The following is a 22,500-nucleotide window of genomic DNA, read 5'->3' as shown; positions in this document are numbered from 1 at the left end:
CAAGACGAGTCTCCGGACCCGGGCCCCGCCACGACCGCTCGGCACACCCGGCACGGGGGGCATGCACTCGCCCAAAAAGTCCCCGCCGCACGTGCGGGGGACAATGAGACAAAACACCCCACTACTTGGTGGAGCACACTTTTCTTACCGCCTCGGCCCCCCAGGCGCAGGAAGACCTACACGGGGGCTCACCACAACAGCGCCATCGCAGCGGGAGGGTGGAGGAGAGGCTCGGGAGCAGGAACGACACCACCACTCAGCCTCAGGCACCTCGAGGGCCAACCTGGAGCGCTCCAGGAGCACCACAAAGGGCCAAGGCAAAGGCGCAGCACACACCGCTCGGGAGGGCATGTGGCGCGGCACCGGGGACAGCCCCTTCCGGTACGGAGAGGGACAGCCAACCGCACACGGGGGCGGAGACGAAACGGCAAGCGAGATCAGGGGCCTGCCGCACGCAACCGCGGACCACCAGCCACAGTCACAGGGCGGGAGGTCAAGCAAAGTCGGGCCGGATACCGCACCCCTGCCTTCCACACACCACCAACGGGTGGGGAGGAGAAGCGAGGGGCCCGCAGGCAGAACGAGAAGAGCGGTCCCATTCGCCATGAATGTCCGTCCCTCGCCTGGCGCGGCTTAGGCCCGGCCCGTAGTGAGCACCACAGAACCACATCGATCAACCAGACATCTGGCAGAACCACAAGCGGGAAAGGCACCAGAGGGGACCCCTTCGGGAGTGAGGAACCCAAAGACATCGGAAGGAACGAGCCAGGCGGGCAAAGCCATCGGGAGAGGCCCCGCTTGGACACCGACATGAGAAGCTCACGAGAAAACACAACCAGAGTAACTCGGGAAGACTCTGGGAGGTGGGTCAACCGAGGGCTCCGGTTCAAGAGGCCCCAGAAAAAGAACCTCCCTGAAGGAAAAAAAAAAGGAAAAAAGTTCCACCACCCAACCGGAGCACTCGGGAGGCTACAGCCGGCGGCGGCCACAGAGAGCGGGAACCAAGACCCGGAAGAAAAAGACCCACGGTGAAAGGAAAAGACCCACCACCAAACTGAAGCAACTCGGGAGGCTCCAGACGGTGGCACCCCAAGGAGTCAGAGCCAAGATCGCGGGAGAGGCTCCCTCTCGCAAGGGAAAAAAAAAAAAAAAAAAGAGCCGAACCACAGCACTCGGGAGGCTGTAGGCGGCGTCCCAAGGAGGCAGGGTCAAAGACACAGGAAAAAAGCTGCCTGGCAAGGGAAAAAAATACACCACCAGCCAAACCAAAGCACTCGGGAGGCTTCCACAGCTGGGGCGACCCAAGGAGCCGGCATAGAAAAACCACCTCACGAGGGGAAAAGATAGTCACCAGGTGCAGGAGGAGGAGCGAGGACGGCCAACAGACACAAGCATACCCCGGTTTAGGCCACCCTCGCCGCAGCCTCACAGGGCACGGGGTGGGAGCGATGGACAACCACCGGGAAGGACTGATCGGGAATGCCTGACACGCACAGCCAAAGCACCACAGAAGGGCGGGTGGTTGTCAAGAGCATCATCGCAGCACCTGCAGCGCGGGTAGCGGGGAAGCACACGGGGAAGAGCAACCCCAAGGAGACCGCGGCATTGAGCAGGTGCTAGGGGCCTGGAAGACACGGGCCAGAAGGGCCAGTCAGAACGCGCGCGGGAAACACCGAGGCAGATACGTCACAAAGCCAGGAGCCGGGACAAGGGCACCAACGTCACAGGCAACCCACAGCCTTGGCGGCAACGGCATCCGACAAGGACCACGCACTTTCTAGCGCTTCACAGACCTGAGGACAAGCGTGTCAGCACCATTCTGCAGGTCAAAATCTCCGAAATAGGGCCAATAAAATCATGACGCCAGACAGCGGGGGCACTCCACGGACCACTGGGAATTCCTGGAACCCAGGGCCGGATACCTGGCCCTCAGATGTTCCCAATCCACGAGAGAACCGGAGCTCTAAGAGACAACTGGTCGACCCCCCAAGGTAAAGACCGGAGCGGGGGGCGACGGGCGGGACTCACCTACCACCGCGGCCGGTCGAGTCGCCCCCTGGCCGGCCACAACACCCACAGAGGCACGGCTCGGTTCCCCCGACCACAGCCCAACATGTCACAAAGCAGGCCGACAGGGGAGGATGTGCGGCGCGGCAGGCGAGGCAGCCCCCCTCCACCGCGGGGACGGACCAAAGGACCGGTGAGGGGGGCCCTCCTGGTCGAACGAGAAACCCTCGACCTGCCGGCCCCCAATCAGGCAGGCCCGGTCAGACAACGGCACGAGTACAAGCCGGCGAAATGCCAGCAAGCCCCCGACGGGAGGGGGCGCTCCACCGGGCCCTCATCGCCAGGGCAAGGGCTTGGGGCACGGCACGGCCGGCGCGGATAACACACCGAGCGCCCACAGGCCACCGGCCGGCGGGGAGGCGAGGCCGCCCCTCTGGGCTGGATGAGAGCCGTCCCTTACATCCGCCACGGGCGCCCGTCCCTCGACCTGCCGGCCCGGAGTCAGGCCCGGTCGGACAACGGCACGAATACAAGCCGGCGAAACGCCAGCAAGCCCCCGTCGGGAGGGGGCGCTCCACCGGGCCCTCATCGCAAGGGCAAGGGCTTGGGGCGCGGCGCGGCCGGCCCGGATAACACACACCGGGCGCCCACAAGCCACCGGCCGGCGGTGAGGCAAGGCCGCCCCTCCGGGCTGGACGGGACCCGTCGCTTACGTCCGCCACGGGCACCCGTCCCTCGACCTGCCGGCCTGGAGTCCGACCCGGTCGGACAATGGCACGAGTACAAGCCGGCGAAACGTCATCAAGTCCCGTCGGGAGGGGGCGCTCCACCGGGCCCTCATCGCAAGGGCAAGGGCTTGGGGCGCGGCGTGGCCGCCCCGGGTAACGCACACCGGCCGCCCACACGCCACCGGCCGGCGGGAGATCAGGAGAGGTCCGGCTCCAGTGCGCTCCATGGAAAAAGACAGGCACACACGGGGCACCGCACTCGGGAGGCTCTACATGGCGGACAGGCGGGCGAGCGGCCGGGCGCGGAGTCGCATTGTGGACCCAGGCAGGGGCGGCGGTCGACAACGGTGTCTTGGTGCCGGCAGCAGTAAAGCACGCAGACGGGAATGGCCGGCAGACCACAGCCGGCACACCGGAGACCCGGAGCGGTCGAAGCCACAGCCCAACAGCAGGGACTTCTGGTCGACCCGCCAAGACCGCCCACCCAACCTGTCCTGATCAAGGACGTGGCCAAAAACCACCCCACACGCATTTCTGCAGGTCCAATCTCCGCTAAACGGACGCCTCTGCGCCACGCGGCACTACCGAGACAATCGCGTCTGTCACCGCGGGTCTAGTAGAGCGCTGCCCGGCTCACAGCGGCAGCTAGCTTCCCTTACCGATGTTCCAGGGAGAGGGAGGCTGCAATTCCAAAAGCGGCCACCAGATGGAGCCCGTGAGACAGCCGCCTGGAACGTTCGCCGAGTTCCTGCCAAACAACGGAGGATCCGCGGGCAATATTAACGGGCAGACACGCACCACAGGCCAAGACGACCCTGCGGGGATGGGGAGGTGGGGAGGGCACTTCCTTCCTCACCCTCGAGTGGAGGAACAATTGGTTTCTGGTGAGTAACCGCTGGAAACGGCCCGGGCTACGGCCGACTCCAGCTGCAAAACCGAAACTATGACTTAGACACGTGGAAGAAATCACTGCCCTACCCTACCCGGGGGAAGAATGGGCAGAAGGGGCGGTGGCGGACTCGTTCAAGCACCCACTCACCCGCCCTCCCCTCTCCGAGTGAAGAACGGACGCCTCTCACGGGCGGCGGCGGGCGGCGGCGGGCGGCGGCGGCGGCGGCGGCGGCGGCGGCGGCGGCGGGCAGCGGGCAGCGAGCGGCTGAGGAGGAGGGCGGGCGGGCGCCAGCCGCGCCTGGAATCGCACCACTGCCCCTGCCATGGAGTCTTGGGGGGGGGGGGGTCCCGCCTCACCCTCCCCTTGAATGGGAGGTCAATTGTTTTCGTGGGGGAGTCCCCGCTGGACACAGAAATCGCGTCACAGTACGGGGGGGGGGGGGGGCGACTCCAGCTGTAGAACCGAAACTATAGACTCGTAGAAGAATTGCATGTACCCCACCCGCCCTAACTTCTCCCTGAGAAGAAGGGGCAGCGGCGGCCTCGTGAAAATACCCACCCACCCTCCCTTCTGTGGCTTAGGAATGGGCACCCGCCCAGGCAGCAGAGGCGTGCGTGGGGAAGCACAGGACAGTGCCTGCCAGGGCACAGAGGTCAGAAAATGCCCTAAACTGCTTGAAACATGCTGGGTCACACAGCCTTCACCATCACACGTTCCAAACAAGCATCCCCTAGATGCTTATTTTACCCAGGATCTCTCCTTCCCCCTCCCTCCCTTGCTAGCTAGCTAGGTAGCTCACTCTTGCTTAGTCTCTCACTCTCTCTCAAACTGAAATAAAAAGCCAAGAGTGATGGTCCCAATCTCCCCCGCCACACACACACACACACTCACGCACACCATCCATCCCCAACAGCACATAAAGGTAGACGCGAGTCATTCTTGATGCCTCCTTGCCAGTAGGGACGAACTCATGAAAACAACATCCCACAGGTGATTATTAAGTATGAAATACTTAGCTCTCTGGCTTCACGCATACCTCACACACAGTCGGTTGGCAAACATACACAATGCTCCTAAGATGCATCTACAGGTCAGACATGAAGTTTTCCCCCCTTTGAACACATAATTCTTTTCACTTCCGAAACCTGACTCGGAGGCATCTCTAGAGGCTCTGGCGCATCTATTCCCCCCCCCCCCCACTAACTAACTAACTAACTAAACAAACAAACAAACAAACAAATATTATTCTTTAAAGAATGGACTGGGGAAATGGTTCAGTGCTTTGTTAAAGGTGCTTGCTCACAAAGCCTGATGACCTGGCTTCAATTCCCTACTAATCGCGTAAAAGACAGGTACACGAGGTGGCGCATGTGTCTGGAGTTAGTTGCTCCATTTGCGGTGGCAGGAGACTCTAGCATTCATCCTCCCATGGGGAAATCTTACAAGTTATCTGTGTGTGGGGAGGGAGCCAGAAAATAACTTTTTATCTTTTTCTTAGTGGTTCCTGGGGAGTCCCAGCTGGATACAGAAAGAGTCTCCAGTACCGGCCAACTCCACCTCCCTCCTCTACCCTACTGGTGAAGAATGGGAAGAAAGGGTGGCCAGGCGGAGCCCTGGCCGTGGCCGAGACAGAGGCAGAGATGGGGGACAGTTAGAATAATCTGTTTGTATCCCCATGAAGAATGGGCGCCCGCCTAGGCGGCGGCATGCGTGCGTGGAAAAATACAGGACAGGGTAGTAGGAAAAGACTCTCCAAGAGACGCGTGACTGGATGGCAGGGAGTGATTGGTGGCACGGGACTATGCATGGCCACACAAAGTGTGCAGAGGAACCAAAAAAGTCCGACTCTAGGCTGCTGTTAACATGCCGGGACCAGTCACGCAACTTTCTTTCACCACCTCACGTTACAAATTAGCATCCGCTAGATGGCGCCCCAGGATAGGGTTAAGACACACACATCCTCCTAGAGGGAGGGAGGAGGGACGGACAGATCGATGGACTGACGAGGGTGGAAGGGCAACAGAGGTTGCGTAGGAAGTCTGATGGCAGGACAGGGACCGCAGGCCAAGATGTCCCTGAGGGCGGGCGGGGGGGGGGGGGGCAGGAGGAGGGCAGTCCTTGCCTCACCCTCCTGTGGGGAACAAGCGATTTCTGCGAAGTCCCCGGCTGGACGCAGAAATTATCTCGGGTACCGACCCACCCCACCTGCAGAATCGACACTATGAAGTGGACATGTAGAAGAATCGCATGGACACCCCCCACCACCACCACCATGCATGTACTCATATAGTTACCCGCCTACCCGCCCGACCCTCTCTGGGTGAAGGACGCCCGCCCGCCCAGGCGGGGCACAGGACGGGGCTGGACAAGAAAAAGCTATGTATCTCAAGAGACTCAAGCGACAGAATGGGACCGGTGGTGGGTGGCCCTCTGTACTCCCACACCAAGCGTGCACGACAACGTCTTGCCAGCTCTCATGTTTGCCAGGACACACAAATCAGAAAACGCCCTAGGCTGCTGTAAACACACTGAGTCACACAGCCCTCACCGCCTCGCGGCATTCCAAAGAAGCCTCCCCCCCCCCCCCCCCGCCCAGGTGCTTATTTCATCTAGGGTCAGGTAAAAACACCAGACCCCTGGTAGAGGGAGACAGGGAGGAAGGGAGGGGAAGCGACTCACGGGGTGTCAAACAGACCAACTGGAAGGAGATTGGAAAACAGACAGAACTCAGTGAATGAAGCTGTCAGACAGCCTGAGAGAACAGACACCAATATAATAAACAATAAACAATAGAAGAAGATCATCATATCATCCGTCTGTAGTGGCAGGAGGCCGTAACGTTCATCCTCCCAGGTGAAATCCTACAAGTTGTCTGCGTTTTAGCGGCTTCTGGGCTCTCTCAAGAGACTCGTGACATGATGGGAGCGGTGGGTGGCATTATGCATTCCCACACAAAATGTGAAAGTCAGGCCCTAGGCTTCTGTTTACACGCCTGGCCTCGCAACTTTCTTTCACCATCTCACGTTCCAAATAGGCATACGCTAGATGGCGCCCCAGGATAGCGTAAAGCACTGCTCTACTCCCCGCCCCCCACCCCTCCCTCCCACCACCCCCCCCCCCCCCCGTGCCAGAGGGAGGAAAACGGAGGATGTGTGCGGCAATCTGACGGTTCTACCCTCTCTCAGGAAGAATGGGAATAAGGGGAAGCGGCGGCATACTCGGAAAAGTAACCCACCGGCCCGCCCTTCTCCGGGTTAAGAACGGGCACCCTCCCGGACCGTGGCGATGTGCGTGGGGAGGCACAGGACCGGGTGGGGGGGGGGGCGGGGGAGAGATGGTCATGGAGGGAGGAAAAAAAAAAAAAAAAAAAGGCTCTATAGCTCAAGAGACCCAAGTGTCAGACTGCGACTGGTGGTGGGTGGCACTATGTATTCCCACACAAAGAGTGCTCGGCAACGTTTTGCCAGCTGTCATGCCCGTCAGGGCACACAAGTCTGAAGATGCCCTAGGCTGCTGTAAGCACGGTGGGTCGGTCACACAGTCCTCACCGCCTCGCCGCATTCCAAATAAACATCCGCTAGCTGCTTATTTCATCTAGGATCTGGTAAAACACTGGACCCCTGGTAGAGGGAGGGAGGAGAGGCGAATGAATCAACGGGGAGGAGTCACACCGAGATCAGAAAGCTAGATTGAGCTCGGTGAATGAAACTGAGGCAGAGAGAGACTTTTTTTCTTTCTCTCTATTATTTCCTTTTCTTTTTTATTATTTTCACTTCCTAACGTGTTGGGAAGAACTCTGACATGTGGGCATCACATTGTGAGTGTTTGCTTCTTTAAGAGTGAGTGTTCACATAAAAATCCATAGGAGAGACAGAAGAAACGTGCCACGTCCATCACCACAAGCAAGCCCCCAGTTTTATGCAATGTCTGTTTCATTTTTACTTAGAAAAACCTACAGGGCAACTAGAAGAATCACAGCAGCAGTTAAAGGAAGAAGGAAAGAGGTAAAGAAGAAGGAGAAAAAGAAGAAGAAGAAAGAATGGGCTGGGGCGATACAGATGGTTGCTTCAGTGGTTACTGAAAGGTGGGGTTCAACTCCCCACTAACCATGTAAAAGCCAGGTACACAAAGGGGCGCATGTGTCTGGTGTTAGTTCTGTTTGCAGTGGCAGGAGACCCTAGCATTCATTCGCCCCCGAGAAAAATCCTACAAGACATCTGTGTACACATACCCCCCCCCCCCCGCTTCTTTTACTACTACTACTTCTTCTCCTTCTCCTTCTCCTCCTCCTCCTCCTCCTCCTCCTCCTCCTCCTCCTCCTCCTCCTCCTCCTCCTCCTTCTTCTTCTTCTTCTTCTTCGCGGTTTCAGGGGAGTACTGGCTAGACAAAAATCATCTCTGATACCGGCCGTCTCCACCTTCACAACCGATACTATGTAAGAGACACGTGGAGAGGCTGGCATGTACCCCAGCCAACCTCCCCTCTCCCGGTGAAGAATGGGAAGAAGGGGCAGCTGCCCTGGTGGCAGCGGCAGTGGCGGAGATGGGAATATGTACAAGATTCGGTTGTATCTATCCCAGGGAAGAATGGGTGGCGGCGGTGGCACACATGCGGAGGTACAGGAGGAAGAGGCTCTCTCAAGATTGGCAACCAAAATAGTCAAGCCCTCCCTAGGCCGCACGAGTCACACAGCCCGCTTGGAAGGAGAGTGGAGAGCTAGAGCTCAGGGAATGAAGCTGGCCACCAGGCACCTGGGCTGTGAGGTGGGTGGAAGAAGGAAGGTGGTCCTTCCTTGCCCCAACTCCCACCCAGCCTGACAGAACAGAAACCTAGTCAGTCCCTTACACTCTTCCGATAAAAGAAAAAGACTTACTTTAGTGGCAACTCCCAGAAATATAAACGATACAACAAGGCCAAGAACCTGGGCATTCTTCCCATAACTGAAGGCTACTCCCATAATGCGCTATCCACAATCCCCACGGGGCAAGGATGAGGGTAAGAATGGCACCAACATGTGCTGTTTACATACTGGGTATGGCCGTAACTAATACTTTTTGTCTTAATAAGTAAGTAAGTAAATAAATAGAACCTGGGCAGCCGCCACATGCTCATGACCACCAGCCTGATCTGTGACTTAGGAAGTTTACCTCTAGGCTGACCTGGGCTACATAATGAGTGGGACTCTCTCTCCCTCCCTCCTTCTCTCCCTCTCCTAAAAATAAAAAGCCAAGGACTAAAGTCATGCCTGGATATCTATCAGTCCTTTAACACATTAAGTAGCCGGAGTAGGGTGACTGACTGATACCAGAGAAATTGTATGTAATGGAAGTGTCTCCACACGTGTGAGAAACATGCCAGGACTGTCTGATGATAGATGACAATCATGAACCTTCACATCCATGGACACACACACACACACACACACACACACACACACACACACGTACGTGCGTGAGCCCCACATGGCATCCCTAACATCATTGAAACGTGAGACTGGAGTTTACAGTAGAAGTAGCGGAAGGCCCAGCACTCATCCATATTCCACCACTCATCCATATTCATTCATTCTCTCTCCCCCTCCCCATTTCACTATCTCTTTAAATAAATAACTACAAATAGCTGGGCATGGTGGTGCACACCTTTAATCCCAGTACTCAAGAGGCAGAGGTAGGAGGATCTCCATGAGTTGGAGGCCACCCTGAGACTCCATAGTGAATTCAAGGTCAGCCTAGGCTACAGTGAGACCCTACCTTGAAAATCAAAAAAAAAAAAAAAAAAAAAAAAACTATAAATGATATGATAGATAAGAAATTAACAGGAAGAGTCAAATTAACAAAGAAAACTTTTGGTAAGACCAGAAGGGAGTGTGAGGACGGTGCAAGAATTCAAAAGCCTACAAGATATCTTTGCTGACCATTGAGAAAAATATATATTTTTTTTTAAAAACAGGACATATAGTAATCTAGAGAAAGATCAACACTCGAGAGGCTGACGGAGGAGGATATCCGTGAGTTCCAGGCCAATCTGTGAGCTCTGCATGAGTGTGGCTGGTGTGGGCGAGGGCCTGTTTTCCCAACTTTCACGGTCTCACGTTTCAAACAGCAACCTCTAGATGGCACCCCGGGACCGAGGAAAGCACAGGGTCCTGCTAGTATTCCTAAATCGCCAAATCGCCTTTGGCTAACACACATCACAAGAATGTGTTTATCTTCTTCCCTTCCCCTCCCCCCAAATAAAAGCGGAAGTCAAGGCCTGATCTGCCGGCTGCTGCCATTGCTGGAGGGGGTGGGTGGGGCGCAGCGGGGAGGGCGGCCTAAACAAAAAGTGCCACGTGATGTCTTTCTTCACCAGCAGGGCCTCAGCGGGAGCCCAACCCCCCATCCCAGGGCAGGCTGCCATTGCCGCCGCGGCGGCGGCGGCGGCGGCGGCGGCGGCGGCGGCAGGCAGGCAGGCAGGCAGGCAGGCAGGCAGGCAGGCAGGCAGGCAGGCTGGCTGGCACACACACACGCACATCAATCTCTCTTGTGCCTTTCTGTCCCATCCAGACTCACACGGCTATTCTCCACATGTTTCGATGGAGCCAGACAAAATGAGGAGTAGCCAGTCCGCTCACCAGACTATATACTCATATTGCAAAGGTTGCAAAAGATAGCCAGCCACTACGAAAAAAATGCATTCATTGGCTGGAGAGAGGGCTCAGCATTTATTTAAAGGTCCTTGCTGGAAAAATGCATTCAAGAGCCTGCCCCTCACCCCTAGCCCCATAGATAGACCTGTGTTTTCTTTGTTGACTTTTCTTTGCCTCTCCCTCCCGCTTTTCTTGAAAAACTGACGTGCAATCTGTTAACTTTTGTGCTTAAAACAAGTGACGGTAAGGTTTTAATTAAAGAATCAAAACAAATGGCGGCAGGCAGGGTGGGCCTGTGATGTTAACGGATCACTGGGTAGGTTAGGGCTCTCTCTTTTTGTAACTTTTCACGTGAACTGAGGGTGGTGGTGGTGCCCATGGGCCCTGGGCTCAACACCCAGTAACAACATCATCATCATCATCATCATCATCGAGTCTATACCACATACGCATAAGGAAATAAATCATTGTCAGCTGCAAGCAATCTTCACACAAGATTTTTTTTATGGGGGGGGCAGGGATCTGAACTCAAGTTCTCAGAGTTAGTTGCAAGCAGTTTATCCACTGAGTGATCTCCCCAGCCCAGTTTTATTTAACTTAATTAATTAATTTTCTTTTGCTTTCATCATCATCATCATCATCATCATCATCATCATCATCATTATTATTATTTATTTTTGGTTTTTGGAGGTAGGGTCTCCCTCACTCTAGCCCCAGGCTGACCTGGAATTCACGCCCAGCTAAATTACTTTTCACTGGTTACATGCATCATTGATTGCTTTTCTAAGATCGATCACCACGGTCCGGGATTCTGCTACAGAAAACCAAGCAGACAATTCAGTAAAAATAAAATAAAATAAAACTGGAGCCGGACGTGGTGGAGCACGCCTTTAATCCTAGCACTCGGGAAGCAGAGGTAGGAGGATCGCTGTGAGTTCGAGGCCACCCGGAGACTCTGGACTAGAGTGAAACCCTACCTCAGGAAAAAAAAAAAAGAATGATAGATAGAGAAGAAAAGAAAAGAAAAAGAAAGGAACCAATTTTAAAGTTTCTATTTACTATTACATTATTGTTATTTGTTGGAGAGAAGAGGGTGAACGAACAGTGCTGCAAATGAAATCCAGACGCATGGCCACCTCCTGCACTTGGCTGCACATGGGTGGCTTGGGAATTGATCGCACCTGGAGGTGAGCAGGCTTTTTATGTTAGCGTCTTTACCAATGAGCCGTCAGCCCAGTTTTTTTTGTTTGTTTTTTTTTCTGAATTTTATATTTATTTACAGGTTTTTGTTTTTCTTTGCTTATTTGACGGAAAGATATATATGGACAGAGGCTGAGAGAGAACATGCCCAAATTAAAGGCATGTTTCACCATGCTCGGCTTTTATTCTTACTGTTATTTGCAAGGGGGGGGGAGGGGGAGGGAGAGGGAGAGGGAGAGGGAGAGGGAGAGGGAGGGAGAGAGAGAGAGAGAGAGAGAGAGAGAGAGAGAGAGAGAGAGAAAGGGAGGGAGGGAATAGGTGTGAACCTTTGCAAGCAGGCAAGATGAACATTTCCCCAACCCTTACAAGTGTCTTCTCCCCCCCCCCCCTTTGTCTCACTCTACCCAGGCTGGAACTCACTCTGTAGGCCCCAGACTGGTCTTAAACTCACAGCAATCTTCCTACCTACTTCAGGCTCTCGAGTGAGTGCTGGTATTAAAGTTTGAGAAATATTTTTTTGGAAAATTCCCAGTTTAACTTGAATCACAATTTTCAGATTCCTATGGTAATGGCCCAAAAACAATCATGGAAAAGTTAAGAGTTAGGCTTACTGAGGCTCCTCCTTTCCTTTTCACTAGTCCAACTCCTCCCGAAAGATTCAAATGTTGCCCTTCATTCTCCCCTGTCATCCTTGAAGCAACAGTGACTGAGATCAGTCAACTCTAGTGCTATTTACTCTAGTCTGTGTGGCTTGCAAAATTCATCATGTAACGGAAGGATGTTTGGTTTCAGACTACTAACATTTTCTAATCCGGGAGTACTTTGGCAGGAAGCACCAAGAGGTGTCTGTTACTGTACTTTGCAGCAGCAACAGGCCCTGGTGCATGCTCTGTCTCTCTGTCTCTGTCTGTCTGTCTGTCTCTCTCTCTCTCTCTCTCTCTCTCTCTCTCTCTCTCTCTCTCTCTCTCCCTCCCTCCCTCTCTCTCTCTCCCCCTCCCTCCCTCCCTCCCCACCTCCCTACCAACTTTCAAAAGTGTTAAAGTGAGACACGAAAAAACAAAAACGTGCAACTAAGAAAAAGAAGCGTGAAAGCTCTTTCTGGCATCCCAAAGAATGAGAGACAGCTGATTCTGGGCCAGCTGTGAGTAACTTTGGCCCAGGAACACACATTCAGGTTCTCTTGAATGACGAATCTTTCACTGTGGAAACAGTCATATTGACCTTTATAAGAAACAGGAGGGCTGGAGAGATGGCTCCGTGGTGTTTGTGTCTGGCAAGAAATGATCCTAAGTTGCTCCTGCATTCACAAAATTTACAAAAAAAAAAAAAAAAAAAAAAAAAAAAAAAAAAGGAGTGGGGAGTGGTGGTGCAAGCCTTTAATCCCAGAATTTGGGAGCCCAGAGGATTGTACTGAGTTCGAGGCCATCCCAAGACTACACAAAGAGCACAAGGGTGCCCCTACATGCACATGTAAATTATAAAGAGAAAAGGGTGGTGTGTGTGTGGAGGAGGAAGGCTGGAGAAAAGGCTGGAGCCGGGTGTGGTGGTGCACGCCCTTAATCATCCCAGCACTTGGGAGGCATAGGTAGGAGGATCACTGTAAATTCCAGGCCACCCTGAGAATGCAGAATGAATTCCAGGTCACCCTGGGCTACAGTGAGACCCTACAAACAAAGAAAAAACCGAAAGACGGCTCCGTAGATGACAAAGGTGCTTGCCTGAATAGCTAGGTTCAAAACCACCTCCCTCCGTACATGAGCTTTTGGATTTTGAGTTGGCCTGTCTTGTTCTAAAAAGAATATATTCTAAGGTTTTGTGAGTTTTATTTTTCTCTCCTTGAACTGTCTGCAGGCTTCATAGGTTTTTGTTTGTTTGTTTTTGTTGTTGTTGATGTTAGCTAGGTTCCATTCCCCTGTACCCATTGCACAAAATGGCAAATCAATCATCTGGAGTGAATTTGCAGTGCCTGGAGGCCTTGTGCTCATTCATTCTCTCTCTCTCCCCCCCCCCCTCTCTCTCTCTCATAAGTGAATAAATAAATACAAAATTTAAAAAGAAAAAGTAGTGTATGTGTCTGGCAAGAAGTGATCCTAGGGTGCTCCTGCATTCACATATAAATTAAAAAAAGAAGGAATGGGGAGTGGTGGTGCATGCCTTTAATCCCAGGCACAGCACTGGGGAGACCAGAGGTAGGATTGTCCTCAGTCTGAGGCCACCCTGAGACTACACAAGGAATTGGACTAGAGCGAAACCAGAGATTCAAGGGTGCCCATACATGCACATGTAAAGAAAAAAATAACAGAGGTGTGTGGGGGGGAATGGAGGAGGAGGAGGAGGGCTGGAGAAATGGTTCCATGGTGAAAGGTGCTTGCCTGCTGGGTTCCATTTCCAAGTACCAACAATACAGCCATGTGTACAAAATTACACATGCATCTGGAGAGCATATGCATTGTCTGGAGGCCCTGCCATGCCCATTCTCTCTCTCTCTCTCTCTCTCTCTCTCTCTCTCTCTCTCTCTTTCTCCCCCCCCCCTCTCTCTCTCTCTTTCTCCCCCCCCCCTCTCTCTCTCTCCTTAAAAGAAAACGTAGAGTGTATATGTCTGGTGACAAGAGACCCTAGGGTGCCCATACATGCACACGTAAAGAAAAAGAAAAGGAGCCGGGCGTGGTAGTGCACGACTTTAATAATCCCAGCACTCGGGAGGCAGAGGTAGGAGGATCACCGTAAATTCAAGGTCACCCTGGGCTAGAGTGAGACACTACAAACAAACAAAAACCTGAAAGAAGGCTCCGTAGATGATAAAGGTGCTTGCTTGAAAAGCTAGGTTCATAACCGCCTCCCTCCATACATGAACTTTTGGATTTTGAGTTGGTCTGTCTTGTTCTAAAAAGAATATATTTAAGGTTTTGTGAGTTTTATTTTTCTCTGTTTGAACTGTCTGCCGGTTTTTGTTTGTTTCAAACTCACTCTGTAGCCCGAAGCTGGTCTGGAACTCCAAGAGCTCAGAGCTGGGTGTGGTGGCACGTGCCTTTAATGGCAGCACTCAAGAGGGGTGTAGGGACATAGGTAGGAGGATCCCTGTGAGTTCCAGGCCAGCCTAGGCTAGAGCGATAGAAAAAGGAAAAGATAGATTTTTCTGCCTTAGAAGCGACGACAGCAGCCACAAGAAATTTTGAGTTATCTACCCTGAGCTAGAGGGAGGTGTACCCATTCCTCCACGTCCACCCACCACCTCATTTCCAAATTAAAAAAACAAACAAACATGGTGCATGTACAAAAACAAAGACACACACACACACACACACACACACACACACACACACACACACACAAAACCCTAGAAGTCTGAGCCTCACGGATGGGTGGTGACTGCCACCTGCTGGAAATAACATGGTGGTACCGTTTACATGCTTTAAAAGAAAAAGAAACCCAAAAGGCCAGTCAAAAGTAAAGAAACACGTGGAATGGAGTCAGATGGATTGGGACCGAGGTTGGGGGGAGATGGGACATAATGGATGGAGGAGCACTAGGGCGACCGTACTTGAAGACTCGGTCGCAGAAATCTGTCCAGTATTGACCATCATTGAAAAGCCCCTACCTTAGGCAAGTTACACTCCCCTTCCCCCAGGGAAAGAGGGAGGGAGGGTGTTGCTCCAGGTCAGGCTCACTTGGAATCCACTATCAGGGTGGGTGCCATCTAACTCCTCACAGGCATTCTTTGACCTCTGTGCCCACCTCCTCCCCACCTCCCTCCTTTCTAGGAAAAAAAAAAAAAAAAAAACACAAAAAACAGGCTTGTATCCAAAAGAAGAGACAGCTGATTCCGAGCCAGCTGTGGGTAACTTTGACCCAGTAACACATGTTCAAGTTCTCTTGAACGAAGAATCTTTCATGGTGAAAACAGTAATATTGACCTTTATAAGAAACCCGAGGGCTGGGGAGATGATGGCTCCTTGGTGAAAGGTGCAGCCACGTGTACAAAATGGTGAATTTGCAGACAAGAGATACTAGAGTGTCTATACATGCACATGCAAATAAAAAAGAAAAAGAAAACAAACCCCCCCCCCAAAAAAAAAAAAAAAAATCTGAAGGAAGGCTTGAGAAAGGACTGCTTGGATAAACGGAGGCCCCATTGTGCCCGTTCTCCCTTCCTCTCGCAAATAAATATAAATAAAAACAAAATTTAAAAGCAAAAGTAGTGTATGTCTCTGGGGACAGGAGACCCTAGGGTGCCCGTATGTGCACAGGTAAATAATTTTTTTTTTTTTAAAGGAAGAATAATCTTAATCCCAGCACTTCGGAGGTAGAGGTAGAAAGATCGCCCATCGTGAGTTCAAGGCCACCCTGAGACTACATAGTGAATTCCAGTTCAGCCTGAGCCTAGAGTGAGAGCGTAACTGGAAAATCAAATCAAAACGAAACAAACCAAAACAAAACAAAAATCTGAAGGGAAGACTCCGTGGATAAAGGTACTTGCTTGCAAAGCTAGGTGTGATTCCCCAGGACCGACTAAACAGCCACGTGTATAAAATTGTGCACTTGCAGTGCCTGTAGGCCTTGCTATACCCATTCTCTGTAGTCCTCTCTCCCTCTCTCCTTCTCTCTCTCTCTCTCTCTCTCTCTCTCTCTCTCTCTCTCTCTCTCTCTCTCTCTCTCTCATAAAAGTAAAATGTAAACGAAACACTATAAAAAAAGAAAAGAAAAAGGGAAAAAAACAGGAGGAAGGCTGGCTGGGGAACTTGCTCTGTGATGAAAGGTGCTTGCCTGCAAAAGTAGGTTCGATTCCCCAGGACTTACATACATTTTCTCTCTCTCATAAATGAATAAAAATAAACCTTAAAAGAAAAAGTAGTGTATGTGTCTGGTGACAAGAGACCCTAGGGTGCCCATACATGCACTCACTTGTAAATAAAAAAGGAAAGGGGAGGGAGGACGAAGGCTGAGAGATGGCTCCGTGGTGAATAGTAGCCCCTCAGTAGCTTCAATGACTACATGAGATAATAAATGAAGCCCTATCCACTATCCAGGGCGGGTGCCATCTAACTCCTCATGGGCATTCTTTGACCTCTTCCCCCACCACCTCCCTCCTCCAAAAAAAAAAAAAAAAAAAAGTCTCAAAAAACTTTCTGGTATGCAAAAGAAGAGACAGCTGATTCCGAGCCAGCTGTGGGTAACTTTGACCCAGTAACACATATTCAAGTTCTCTTGAACGAAGTATCTTTCATTGTGGAAACAGTAATATTGACCTTTATAAGAAACCAGAGGGCTGGAGAGATGGCTCCTTGGTGAAAGGTGCAGCCACGTGTACACAATGGTGAATTTGCAGTACCTACTCCCTCCCTTCCCTCCGCCTCTCTCTCATAAATAATAAAATGAAAAAGAAAAAGTAGTGTATGTGTCTGGTGACAAGAGATCCTAGGGTGACTATACATGCACAACAAACAAAAAAAAAAACCAGGAAGGAAGCCTTGAAAAAGGAGGACTCCGTGGATAAAGGATCAGACGTGAAAAGCTAGGTTAGATTTCCAGTACCCACTGACCAAATGGCACATGCTTCTGGAGTGCATTTGCAGCGCCTGGAGCCCCCCCCCCCCCCCCCCCCCCCGTCCGCATTGTGCTCTTTCTCCCTTCCTCTCGCAAATAAGTAAAAACAAAACTAGTGTATTTGTCTGGGGACAGCAGGAGATCCTAGGGTGCCCATGTGCACATGTAAATAATTTTTTTAAAAAGGAAGAAAAATCTTAATCCCAGCACTTCGGAGGTCGAGGTAGGAGGATCACCCATCGTGAGTTCAAGGCCACCCTGAGACTACATAGTGAATTCCAGGTCAGCCTGAGCCTAAAGTGAGAGCGTCATGGGAAAAACGAAAGGATACGAAACAAAATAAAAACCTGAAGGAATAAAGGTACTTGCTTGCAAAGCTAGGTGTGATTCCCAGGACCCACAGTACAGCCACGTGTATAGAATGGTGCACTTGCAGTGCCTGGAGGAGGCCCGGCTATAAAATTTAAAAGAGACAGTAGAAAAAAGAAAGAAACAGGAGGAAGGCTGGCTGGGGAACTTTCTCTGCGGTGAAAGGTGCCTGCCTGCAGGGCCTACAATACATCCTCTCCCTCTCTCTGTCTCTCTCTGTCTCTCTCTGTCTCTCTCTCTCTCTCTCTCTCTCTCTCTCTCTCTCTCTCTCTCTCTCTCTCATAAATGAATAAAAATAAAACTTAAAAGAAAAAGTAGTGTATGTATGTGTCTGGTGACAAGAGAGCCTAGGATGCCCATATATGCACGTGTAAATAAAACAGAAAGGGGGGGGGGGGAGGCTGAGAGATGGTTCCGTGGTGAAATGTAGGCTGGAGAGATGGCTTAGCGGTTAAGCGCTTGCCTGTGAAGCCTGAGGACCCCGGTTCGAGGCTCGGTTCCCCAGGTCCCACGTTAGCCAGATGCACAAGAGGGTGCACACATCTGGAGTTCGTTTGCAGAGAGGCTGGAAGCCCTGGTGCGCCCATTCTCTCTCTCTCCCTCTATCTGTCTTTCTCTCTGTGTCTGTCGCTCTCAATAAAATAAATAATTAAAAATAAATGGACCCCAGAGCCTGGTGTAGTGGCACAGGCCTTTAATCACAGCACTCAGGAGTGAGTGGTGGAGGGACATAAGAGGATCCCTGTGAGTTCAAGGCCAGCCTGGTCTAGAGGGTGGGAGGGAGGGAGGGAGGGAGGGAGGGAGGGAGGGAGGGAGGGAGGGGGAGAGAGAGAGAGAGAGAGAGAGAGAGAGAGAGAGAGAGAGAGAGAGATATTCTGCCTTGAAAACACCAAAGAAGTAAGCAAATGAAATAAGTAAAATGAGATGCTTTAAAAGAAAATAAACCCAAAAGCCATCTGGAGTGCATTTGCAGTGCCTGGAGGTCCTGTTGTGCCTAGTAAATAAAAAAGAAGAAGGCAAAGAAACAAAAGGAAGGCTAGCTGGAGAGATGGCGTGGTGAAAGGTGCTTGCTTGCAAAGCTTATAGGCCCAGGTTCGATTGCCCAGCAGGGGACACACACACACACACACACACACACACACACACACACACACACACACACACACACCATATAAAGTCAGAAATAGGCATACCAGGAGAAAGATGGACAAATGTATGTGACAGGATTTCCAAAGAAAGAAAGAAAGAGAGACAGGCAAGCTGGTCGTGGTCGCACGCCTTCAATTCCAGCACTCGGGAGGCAGAGGTAGGAGGATCACAGTAAATCGAGCCCACCCTGAGAATTCCCTGGGCTAGAGTGAGACCATACAAACAAACAAAAACTGATGGAAGGCTTGAGAAAGGACTCCGTAGATGATAAAGGTGCTCGCTTGTAAAGCTAGGTTCAAAACCGCCTACGTCCTTACGTGAGCTTTTGGAATTTGAGTTGGTCTGTCTTGTTCTAAAAAGAACATTTTAAAAAGTTGTGTGAGTTTGAACTTTCTTTTTTTGAACTATCTGCCAGTTGTTAACTTCAAACTCACTCTGTAGCCCGAAGCTGGTCTGGAACTCCAAGAGCTCAGAGCTGGGTGTGGTGGCACGCGCCTTTAATGGCGGCACTCAAGAGGGACGCCAGCACATAGGAGGATCCAGGCCAGCCTAAGCTAGAGAGATCGATATTCGGCCTTGGAAACGATGACAACACCAACAAGAAATTTTGAGGTGGGTGAGGCTATCCTGAGCTAGCTGGAGGTGTACCCATTCCTCCCCACCCACCCACCACTTCATTTACAAATAAAAAATAAACACATGGTGCTTGTACAAAAAGAAACACAGCCGGGCGTGGTGGCGCACGCCTTTAATCCCAGCACCTGAGAGGCAGAGGTAGGAGGATCGCCGAGAGTTCGAGGCCACCCCGAGACTCCATAGTGAATTCCAGGTCAGCCTAGGCTAGAGCGAGACCCTACCTCAAAAAAATTTTCAAAAAAAAAAAAACAAGGAAAGAAACGCATAAAACCCAAGAATGGATGGGTGGTGACTGCCACCTGCTGGAAAGATGGCGGTACCGTTTACATGTGCAATTGCACCAAAATGGAGTTAGATGAATTGGGTGGGAGGTTGGGGTGGGGGGGGGAGATGGGACAGAATGGATGGAGAAGCACTGGGGCGACCATACTTGAAGATTCTGTCGCAGAAATCTGTCCAGTAGAGACCATCATTGAATATCAAAAACCTCTACCTTAGGCAAGTTACACCTCCCCCTCCACCACCACCAAGGAAGGAGGAAGGGAGGGTCTTGATCCAGGTCAGGGTCACTTGGAATCCACTATCAGGGTGGGTGCCATCTAACTCTTCCTCACAGGCATTCTTTGATCTCTGCCCACCCCTTTCTAGAAAAAAAAAAAACAAAACCAGCCAACCCAACAAACAAACAAACAAAAAACAGGCTCAAAGCTTTCTTGTAGTATCCAAAAGAAGAGACAGCTGATTCCGAGCCAGCTGTCGATAGCTTTGGCCCAGTAACACATATTCAAGTTCTCTTGAATGAAGAATCTTTCACTGTGGAAACTGTCATATTGATCTTTCAAAGAAACTGGAGGGCTGGAGAGATGATGGCTCCTTGGTGAAAGGTGCAGCCGCCACCTGTATGTACAAGATGGTTCATTTGCAGACCAGAGATCCTAGAGTGTCTAGACATGCACATGCAAAGAAAAGAGACAAAAGAAAACCAAAAACTGAAGGAAGGCTTGAGAAAGGACTCCTTGGATAAAGAAAGGATCAGACGTGAAAAGCTAGGTTCGATTTCCAGTACCCACTTATGGCCACGTGCACAAAATGGCGCATGCTTCTGGAGTGCATTTGCAGAGCCTGGAGGCCCTGTTGTGCCCGGTCTCCCTTCCTTCCTCCCTCCCTCTCGCAAATAAATAAAAATAAAATTTAAAAGGAAAAGGAGTGAGTGAGTGTATGTGTCTGGGGACAGGAGATCCTAGGGTGCCCGTATGTACACATGTAAATAAAAAGAAAAGAAAAAACTTTTAATCCCAGCACTTTGAGATCGCCCACATAGTGAATTCCAGTTCAGCCTGAGCCTAGAGTGAGAAAATCAAATCAAAACGAAACGAACCAAAACAAAACAAAAATCTGAAGGGAAGACTCCGGGGATAAAGGTACTTGCTTGCAAAGCTAGGTGATTCCTCGGGACCCACCATACAGCCACGTGTATAAAATTGTGCACTTGCAGTGCCTGTAGGCCCTGCTATACCCATTTTCAGTAGTGTTCCCCCCCCCCCTCTCTCTCTCTCTCTCTCTCTCTCTCTGTCTCTCATAAAAGTAAAATGTAAACGGATGGATGTGGCACGTGTTTTGTGCCACTCTGGCCACTGCAGGCCAGCCAAACCACCTCTCCCTCCCTCCCTCCCTCCCTCCCTCTCCTCCCTCCCATTGTTTTATCAAATTGCATGTGAAGTCTGGCACGATGATGTGTCTTCTTCTGTGTACTCCCTCCCTCCCTCCCTCCCTCCCTCCCTCCCTCCCTCCCTCCCTCCCTCCCTCCAGAGAAAAGCAGACCAGTCAAAATTCCACTTTTGTAAAACAGCCATGAGTTTATTTCAGTGAGGTACAGAGCCCAGGTGGCATGAGGTAGTTCCTGGAGGTTTAGAATCGTCTTCACGCCCCATCCCCAAACAAATAAGCAAAGCAAACAGCAGCCAGCCACTTAAGTCAGAAAGGTTCATCTGGCAGCAGTTTCTAGTGGCAGGTGTGTGTGTGCCATTGTTCCGTCAGTTCTGCCTGTTCAAAGGCTTGGGCAGCATGGGTGGGGGAGGGATCGTAGCACTGCGGTGTCAGGTTGCGAAGCATTCCAAGGCACAACGACCCGCGCTGGCTTGTGAGAAATGGTCAGCTCCCAAAGCAGGGCCCTTCTTCCAGTGATTATCCACATCATGAGTTGAAGGGGAGAGCAAGGCAGGAACTACAAAGGAAAGAAACAGAGTAAGCAAACGGAGGCTCACAAACAAAGCTTGTGTACACACGTGTCCAAAGCACCTGTCTTACATTTGGAGGGGAGGGAGGTAGCTAGCTAGCTAAGAAGAAATACATACAAAATGGAGAGATGGCTTAGGGAGGGTTAGGGTTAAGGCATTTACTGGGAAAGCTAACTTCTAATGAATAAATGAACGAACGAACGAACGAACGAACGAACGTTCAGAGGCAGGCATCTAAAAGGAAAAAAACAAAAAAAAAAACAAAGTAAAGGTCCAGGCATGGTGATTTTGGCTCACGCTTTTTTTAGTCTCCAGAGGCAGAGTTAGTTAAGGCGGATGGGGTGTGAGTGTTTAGCCGCAAGCTAGGCAGGCAGGCACGTGTGCACATGCGTGGTGGCGGCGGCGGCGGCGGCGGCAGAGGCGTGCATCCGTGCGTGCTTACGCCGGCATGTACGCGTAAACAAACAAGCAGATAATAAATGAATGAATAAAGAAATAAATAAAATAAATAAAAGACAAAATTCAAACAGAAATCCTTTAAAAAAAAAAACACAAACGAGTTGAAATTTAACCAAAAAAAAAAAAACAAAAACAAAAACAAAAACAAAAACAAAAACAACCAACCAACCACAGAACAAGCTGATCCACCCCGCCCACCGACACAGACAACTGGTCGACCTTCCAAAAAAAAAAAAAAAAAAAAACACCCCCCCACACACACAAAAACAGACAGAAGGAAATATTAAATAAAAAGGAACAAAAGACAAACATAACCAGGGTGCCCCCAAGCGGGGGCGTTAATGTAAATAGACAACTGGTCGACCTTCCTCTTTCAAGAAAATGGGAGAAGGGAGGAAGATATTTTTGAAGGACCGGACAAGAAAAGAAAAGAAAGAAAAGAAAAGAAAAGAAAAGAAAAGAAAAGAAAAGAAAAGAAAAGAAAAGAAAAGAAAAGAAAAGAAAAGAAAAGAAAAGAAAAGAAAAGAAAAGAAAAGAAAAGAAAAGAAAAGAAAAGAAAAGAAAAGAAAAGAAAAGAAAAGAAAAGAAAAGAAAAGAAAAGAAAAGAAAAGAAAAGAAAAGAAGACACTAGAGCGCCCCCTTTCGGGGGCT

General features: G+C 50.9%; 1 long non-coding RNA gene across 1 annotated transcript; it reads right to left on the bottom strand.

Moving 5' to 3' along the window:
- Positions 1-20,983: 20,983 nt before the first annotated feature.
- Positions 20,984-21,933, bottom strand: LOC123457532. Its single transcript, XR_006635030.1, has 2 exons — positions 21,688-21,933; positions 20,984-21,377 (listed from the first exon to the last, which is right to left on the bottom strand). It is a non-coding gene; the product is annotated as an uncharacterized LOC123457532 (long non-coding RNA).
- Positions 21,934-22,500: the final 567 nt, after the last annotated feature.

Source organism: Jaculus jaculus, unplaced genomic scaffold (assembly GCF_020740685.1).
Source record: "Jaculus jaculus isolate mJacJac1 unplaced genomic scaffold, mJacJac1.mat.Y.cur u25, whole genome shotgun sequence".
NCBI lineage: Eukaryota > Metazoa > Chordata > Mammalia > Rodentia > Dipodidae > Jaculus > Jaculus jaculus.
This window is presented reverse-complemented; position numbering and strand designations above follow the sequence as displayed.